Source organism: Ascidiella aspersa, chromosome 6 (genome assembly GCF_963924565.1).
Source record: "Ascidiella aspersa chromosome 6, kaAscAspe10.2, whole genome shotgun sequence".
Classification (NCBI taxonomy): Eukaryota; Metazoa; Chordata; class Ascidiacea; order Phlebobranchia; family Ascidiidae; genus Ascidiella; species Ascidiella aspersa.
Genome location: NC_139452.1, coordinates 2079569 through 2088016, shown reverse-complemented (window position 1 = coordinate 2088016; position 8448 = coordinate 2079569). Strand labels below are relative to the sequence as shown.

Here is an 8448-nt window from a genome sequence, read left to right as displayed (position 1 = left end):
AATATAGTTACAACAAACAGCCAAACCGGTGTTAAATATAGGAAAACATTTTACTCGTCGATTCGACTAGAAAATAGAAACAATGTTGTTGACTCCTTAAGTTGAAATTGGTAAACTCGTATAATTATAAGCCATAACTCAACCAAAAATAACAAAGATTACCTAAAGCAAATTGTGTTGTGTGCAAAAAGTATGATTAATAACACAATTTTATAAAATGTATTCAATGCAAACACTTCATTTAAGAGATATTTGACAAAAGTCCAAGTTATGTCTTGTTGCATGATTTTTCTGTACAGGGGTGGTGGCGGCCTTGGAAAACTAGAGAGAATCAGAAGTTTTCAGGCGAAAATAAAATTGAGGGTGAGAATAAGTTTTTGCTAATAAAGTATTGAGTTGTTGCTTGCTGGTTTGACACAACTATTATAATTCACTAGGATTAAAATAAAAATCCTCGTTTAAATCACTTTACATTTTTTGATTAATTTTGTAGGATACGCCCACATCTATACATAACACAATAATACTTGTTTAAACATTAATAATGTAAAATAATTTCAAATTCCTTCAGGAGGAAAATAATCAGATTGTGAACGACTTCAATCAAGAAAAAGCATCTTTATATAACAAAAAATGGTAAGTTTAACAATTGATTGAGAACTATGATGTTGTACGGACACTTAATTTATTTTAGTCCACATATTGGATATTAATTTTCCGTTATCGTTGACTAATGTCATTTTAGTGAAAAAAGTCGTTAATTTCTTGAAATTACTTTTACTTTGTGTATGTGCCAGTGTTGTAAACAATTCATTTTGAAACGGCTTAAGTCACATTTGAGTCAAAATCCCAATCAAGTCATAATCAGAGCAAGTTTTTAAGTCAAGTCTTTGTCATAAAAATTAAACCTCAAACTATTAAAATGGTTAAACTCATTCGATTATGAGTAACAATAAAACAAAGAATAACAAACACGCAACATGTAGCAAGTTAATTGTTTGTGTGTAAACAACTGAGATAAATAAGTCAATTTTATAAAAAAAAAGCTTAATAAAAACACTTTGTTTTAACCCAAGCCCCCTGTCCAAAAGACTTAAGTCAAGTCATTTGAAAATCGTAACCTAAGTGCACTTAGTCGTTAACTTAAGTCATTACAACACTGGGTTGTTGTTTTAATTATCGTGATTCATGTTTCAGAGATTCGTCATCTTCAAAATGGACCAAAAACAACATTGTACAAACAACATAATCAACTAATCTTTCTAATAATTAATCATTAGATGCTTTCCTAAGCTTATAAAGGTCACTAAATCGCTACAAAATATTATTACAAACTAACTGTAATGTTTCATGATTAAATTTTTTTTAAATATCGTTTTTCCTGTTTTAAAGATGATTTGCCATTATATCGTGAATTATTGTTTCGTTGTGTAAATAAACCAAATTTCTTGAATTAATATCATTGTTCTAATAAATTAGCAAAAATGTAGCAAAAGCCTCCCGATTGATTCATTTTTATTGTTTATTTGAATCAGGAAGCCGAACCGACCCTGAACGAAATAAAAACAGTTTTAAAAAAAAACTAACTTAGTTAGTCATTACAAAGCTTGTTTTTGGACTCCGCCATGGTGTTTTTTGTATTCGCTTCTGTTTGGTCACTACATTCGCCGAGATGATTCCTGGATTATTCTAATAATGCGTTACCACCATTTATTAAATACGCTGTACATAACCTCGCTAATTATTACGTAAAAGTTGTCTATGCACCTGGCATTAACTTTTTTTTGCTCGCCCAACAGCATTTGACGGAAACTTAAAGATTACGTGAAAGTTCTCGAAAAGTAATTAATTTGCTGCCCGAAAAAACGCTGACGCCGCACCACATATGGCTACATATAAAGCAAGACAGTAGTTGTTTCAATATTCTACTTTGAACATCCCTACTGGCGAGTAAATCAAAGAACGTGTCAGAAAAATGAGTTACAAAAAAGGCCATAATTAATCACAAATATAAGTTAACTGGCAAATTTGTAAATAATGACACTTGTTTCGTTGGGTTTTGCAATACTACGACCTAGCTCAAAAGTTATGCTTTTTCTAATGTTGTTCTTTTTTTCTCTGGTGTTAACTGAATTTGGTATTAGTTTTATTTAGTGTTTACTACTAATGGACAAAAAGTAACACTGAACACTAAGTTTTTTATTAAAACATAAGATTAACAATTCAAAGGCGTGTCCAAAATAAGGACTTAGCTCTATTTGCGTATTTAAACTATAGAACCTGGCATTATTATTCAGCATTAGCTAAACAACAACACGATCTTAAAAATACCAAAAAAAATTTTAAGTTTTACATAAATTACAGAAATGTTTAAATAACAAGGCTTTATTAACAATTGATGTAACATATCCACGACATCTATTATCTTCCAGGGATTAAACAGTGATTATAAAATCCTTACCTCAATATTATACATTTTGAAACTTTGACATCATTTTCTAGTTGACATGGAAGTAGTGACATTACCTATTATATAACACGTCATAATGACGTAACTAGACCAGCTCACGTGACTAAAAGAATTCCTAATTTTGGCAAAAATTGTTAGGCTTTTATAAACATCGTTGGTGATTTGAATCATGAAGGAAAAAACACAATTGTCAATGTAAAGACAACTTTAAAAGAAAATATAAAATATAAATGTAAAAGCAACCTAACACCGACACACTGACAACACGCCACCAGCAAACTGCCAAAATGACACTGATAATTTTCTAACAGGTCATTAAAACTGGCACTAAAAGTCCAGCCAATGCCACCGGCCACCAGCCAATATGACATGACACTGACAACCTGTCAAAATGACACTAACATGGCACTGAGTGACCACTACCTGCTAATGACAGCGACCAACAGCCACAAGCCAACATGACACCGGCAATCTGCCAACCACAACCTGTCACATTGTCGATGACATCGACAAACTACCAATATAATACTGACCACGCCATATCACCGTGTCAATGACATCGACGATCTGCCAACATGACACTGAACACAACCTGTCACCTTGTCAATGACACTGGTACCGAAAGGTAACCACCTGCCAACATGATGGCAACGGCCACCCTCAACACAAACCAACATGACTTCGCCAAACTGCCAGGATGAATACCACCTGCTCATTACACACCACCTGTCACAAGCCAACATGACACATGACAATGACACATGACACCACCAAATTACCAACATGGCACTGAAAGGCCACCACATGAAAGATCAACACTCTGCCAAAATGACACTAATAATTTGCTAACATGACACCGACCACCAGCCAACATGACTGCCAGCAATCTGCCAATAAGACACTGACCACCAACCAAAATGACACCGACCACCAGCCAACACCATGACACCGACCACCAGTCAACACCATGACACCGACCACCAGCCAACACCATGACACCGATCACCAGCCAACATGACACCGACCACGTGCCAACATGACACCGGCAATCTTCAAATAAGACACCGGCAATCTGCCAATAAGACACCGGCAATCTGCCAATAAGACACTGACCACCAACCAACACCATGACACCGACCACCAGCCAACATGACACCGGCAATCTTCCAACAAGACACCGGCAATCTTCCAATAAGACACCGGCAAATGACACCGACCACCAGCCAACATGACACCGACCACCAGCCAACATGACACCGACCACCAGCCAGCATGACCCCGACCACCAGCCAGCATGACACCGACCACCAGCCAACATGACACCGGCAATCTTCCAATAAGACACCGGCAATCTGCCAATAAGACACTGACCACCAACCAACATGACACCGACCACCAGCCAACATGACACCGACCAGCAGCCAACATGACACCGACCACCAGCCAACATGACACCGACCACCAGCCAGCATGACACCCACCACCTGTCAGCCAACGTGACACCGGCCAACATGGCACTGACCACAAAATAACTGACTAGGTGCCAACTTTCTACACTGAAAACATACAAACATTACATCTGACGTCATTGATTTGTTCAAGAATAGTAACTGATCTACTGTAAGCCACAAACTGACAACAACATCCACAAGTTGTGGTTATAAAAGTAAATGTATAAAAGTTGGTTGTATTCACCTTGTCTCCATCCATTGAATAAAACTTGTTGAGTTCACTTGGATTCCATCTTGTTCATGAAACGCCAGGAATCTTCAAACAAAAGTGGAAATAAATAAAAAGCTTTAACTCAACAATAATTACCCGATGCTAAATCTTGGTCTTTATTTACGATGTTGGTTAAAATTCTTCATGTTGATGATCTGCAATTTTAATGTTTTATATTTTTTGACGAAAGTACATTTTGTAGCGAATTTCTTGCACAATTAGTTTATTTGACTTCGAAATTCGGCATACTCACTTAATCGGCATGCCTTAATAAATTGGCCAAACCAATTAAACGTTTCAGATAGATTGACAAATTTTTTTAAACTAATTGCTGAAAATTTTATTATATTGACCTTGTTTTCTTCGATGAAAAGAAATTAAACTTCTTGGATTCGAGTTGATTCCAACTTTTCCAGGAAAGAATCTTAAAACACAAAACTCACTAAATATTGCTTTTAAACCCGACAATAATTACCGGATACTTAATCTTGATCTCTATTTACGATCTGGATTGGATTCCTTCATGTTGGTGATCTGCAATTTTAATGTTTATGTTTATAATTAGACGAAACTATATCTTGAAGCGAATTTCTTGCATGTTAGGTTATTTATTTTACGCAGCTGAAAGTAGCCTCGGCCTAGTTTTAGTATTTCGAAATAGTTTTATTTCATGTGAGGCAAGTTATTTATTTTTACCTTCTCAAGAATCAGGTGTGTCCGGTAGGTGGCAGCAGTAAGCAAATGTTGATCCTGAAAATCAAAAAAAAATCCGCGAGAAATTTGATGCAGTTTGCAACTGAAGTTAAAACGAAACTTACCCGAGCTCATATTATGACTCAGCAACTTTGGTGGTAAAACTTTCTTGCTGACTCAGCGGAATTTATCAGAATCGTACTTTTACATGAAAAAAAAATCTGATTCACTAAAAATGATTTTCTCTTCTTTTTTCTACGATAATCCTGAATAGAAATAAACTGTCTGCAATTTTATGATTCTGTTTGCGCGTGTTCTTTTGCAAACTTCTGAAATCTGCATAACTTTGAATTTTTCGGACATAGATCTAGACCATCTTACCAACTGGTTTTTAGGTTGTCGCCTTCGATCACCATTTTTGGTCCGCGATTATAAATAATAAAACATATAAATAAAATTGTAAACCTTTAATTTAATGTCCGCTATTTGATAAAACTAAAATGGTAATGTTTAAGCAAAATGCCGAGTGTTTAATTAAATAAATTGTTAGAACGCGAATTTACAATATTTAAATAGAAACTAAAAATGCTTGACCATTCGCAAAACCACAAATAAAAGCTGTAACGCGCCCATGGTTGTATTTTACTTATTATAATTAACATCGAATTTGTGTGACAAGTTTTCAAATTAGTAAAGTTTACAATAAATGCCAACTTCACTTGTGGTATAGAAATAATCTTAAAAGATTTTTTAATCGTATTTAAAGGGATTTGCAACAATGGTTAGAAAAGGAAAAAAATGAGATTGATACGAAATCTGTTACGCAAAGTAAAGTTATTCCTGCTGAATATATCTTTGTCTCAAGAAACTGAGTGGAATTCAAACTGAACCCTGAAATAGCTGAATTAAGGTAAGCTACGCAATATGAAACCTAAACCGGAATTGCACAACCTAGAACAGAGATTGTGCAATACTGAAATTAAATTACGCAATATTAAACTGAAATTACGCAACGTAGAACCAGGATTACGCAACACAGACGCGACATTACGAAATGTAAAACCGAGGTTGCGCAATGCTTAACCGAGATTACGCAATATACGAACAAGATTGCGACATATTTGTGATTTTAACAAAAAATATAAAATCCCACAAGCGAGGTTGACGCGCGCTACAGCCAACATACTATTGTTACGTCACTTGGTTAAAGACGATGCTTTATGACGTCACAAGAAATTAGATGCGAGTCGTCTTGGTGAAATAAACTAAAAAATAAAATTTAAATTTTGTTGTTACGAATATAGCTTAAAAGCCGATACCAGGGTTCAGTACCACAATACATAACACTATAGTCTGTTCTTTCATTACCTTCTGATTTCATGTTAATTTCACGACTCTTTAGTGGCACCTTGTGGAATAGATCCTTTAGTCGAGGATCGCTCTTGATTTCTCTTTCTTTGCTTGCATCTGTGATATTCAATTATATTGGGAATGTTGCTGTGGTACTATAATCGCAAATAACAAAATGGTATTTAACAATGTAGTCAACGAATAAAAATTGACAAACTAACTAAGATTATTTTACACGCAATTATCAAACGTAATGTGTATATATATATATATATATATAAAACGTTTGATGTGTATATGTATATATATATACTGTATTGTATATTGTAACTGTGTTAATTCTACACCATGTAACTAAATATAAAGTTTTTGTTTACCTTTAATGTGAAATATTGTGATAAAACCGTTGTAAAGTTGCTCCATTTTTATCAAAGGAGATGCACTTTAATCTGCGTATTTGAAACCAAGGTTAAATGTGAAGCAAGTAAGTGTTGTAGTCCATGCAGGAAAACTTACCAGCTGCTGCGTGCTCCGCTTAACTTGCTGCTCTTTCCTTGTTGGCTGCAGTCTTCGGTTGGAAGTTGATGTTCTGGGCAGAAAAAGCAACTTGTTGAGCTTTCTGTGAGTATATATTGACATGTGGCAGGTTATAGAAAACAATCAAGCTTAATATAAGCTAGGGTTAGATACAGTTGACTGCACAAATCTCAAATGTTTTTTGAGCCGGGAGCATAACTTGTAAAACCACAACATAGTTTTCAGTGGAATACATACACCTGCTATACTCTGTGGTCTATCACCATAAACTTCCAATTTATTTACTTCAAGTAATGACAAATTACGACAACAAAGGAATCATTCCGTAAACTCCAAAAGAAATTTCAACACAATCAAAACACACTATCAAGCAAAAATCAAACAGAAATTGTCATAAGATGCATTAAAATTAAAAAAAAAATATTGAACAAGCAGAAAATTTAATGTAAAATCATTCCAAGAACAACAAAAAGGTTTGAACAACAAAACCCTTCAATGACAAAACAGTAAAAGCAAAAACCTTCCATTACACTGAAACGACAAAATATTATCCAAGCAACCAAGAAGACAAATACAAAATCCTTCAAACAATCAAAAACAAAATATTCCATTCAAAAAAAAGGAAAAATACAAAAACAAAACCCTTACCACAACCAAAGAAGGCAAAAACAAAATCTTCAAAAACCAAAAAAGACAAAAACAAAGTTTTTCAAACAACAAAAAAAAAAAAACACAAAATTCTTCAAACAACAAATAAAGACAACACAAAATGCTTCAAACAATCAAGAAAGACAAAAACACAGTATTGATTTCAAATACCCAAAAAAGACAAAAACAAAATCCTTCGAACAACAAAAAGACACAACACAATCCTTCACCAAATTGAAAAACAAAAAGTGAAAACAAAATATTTCAAAAACAAAAAGGACAAGCTAAAATCGTACTACAAATTAAAACCGCAGCAAAATATATCCAAAGATTAAAGCTAACAAACCAAAGATGTCAATGAAACCTTCTATCGACCAAGGCATAAAATGACAATCAACCACCAAACAAAGTGAACACATAATCCGCCTTTCATAAACTTAAAAAAAATATATATTATTCATAACAGAAAACCAACAACAAAATTTTAGTAGATATGAAAATATCAGCTGTATAAATAGATAGCTATATATCTTACACTTGTATAACCTTCAGTAAAACACATCGGCCATGCGATGCAACAACAAAGTATAATAAATACTAACTGAAGGTTGTAGCGGCCCTGTAATTTCCCACATACGTGTACACGAAGTGAACCTTTTTCTTATTTTCTCTTCTCTCGTTTTTTATGCGCGCTGTCACCGCTCGTTTGCCTTTTCGTTTTGATCGCTGAATAAACTGGTTGTCGCCTTATTGGTGACCCCGCAAGTTCGTTTGCTAACGGAAGCATGAGCATAGAATCGCAACACGCAGTCGCTCTCAAGTTGCCGACATTCTGGACTGCTCAGCCGAAAGTATGGTTCCAGCAAACCGAGGCGCAGTTCGCCTTACGAAAGATTACAACGGACATCACAAAGTACTACCACGTGGTCTCCGCTTTGGACCAAGATACTGCTGGCTGATTAATAGACATTTTTGACAATCCGCCGGACGACAACAAATACACAAGTCTGAAGGAGCGTTTACTCCAA

The 8448-nt window shown here is 34.8% G+C and overlaps 1 long non-coding RNA gene across 1 annotated transcript; it reads left to right on the top strand.

Moving 5' to 3' along the window:
• Positions 1-299: 299 nt before the first annotated feature.
• On the top strand, positions 300-1397 carry LOC146139116 (uncharacterized). The gene is made up of 3 exons (XR_014501331.1): positions 300-363; positions 572-636; positions 1198-1397. It is a non-coding gene; the product is annotated as an uncharacterized LOC146139116 (long non-coding RNA).
• The last annotated feature ends 7051 nt before the right edge of the window (positions 1398-8448 follow it).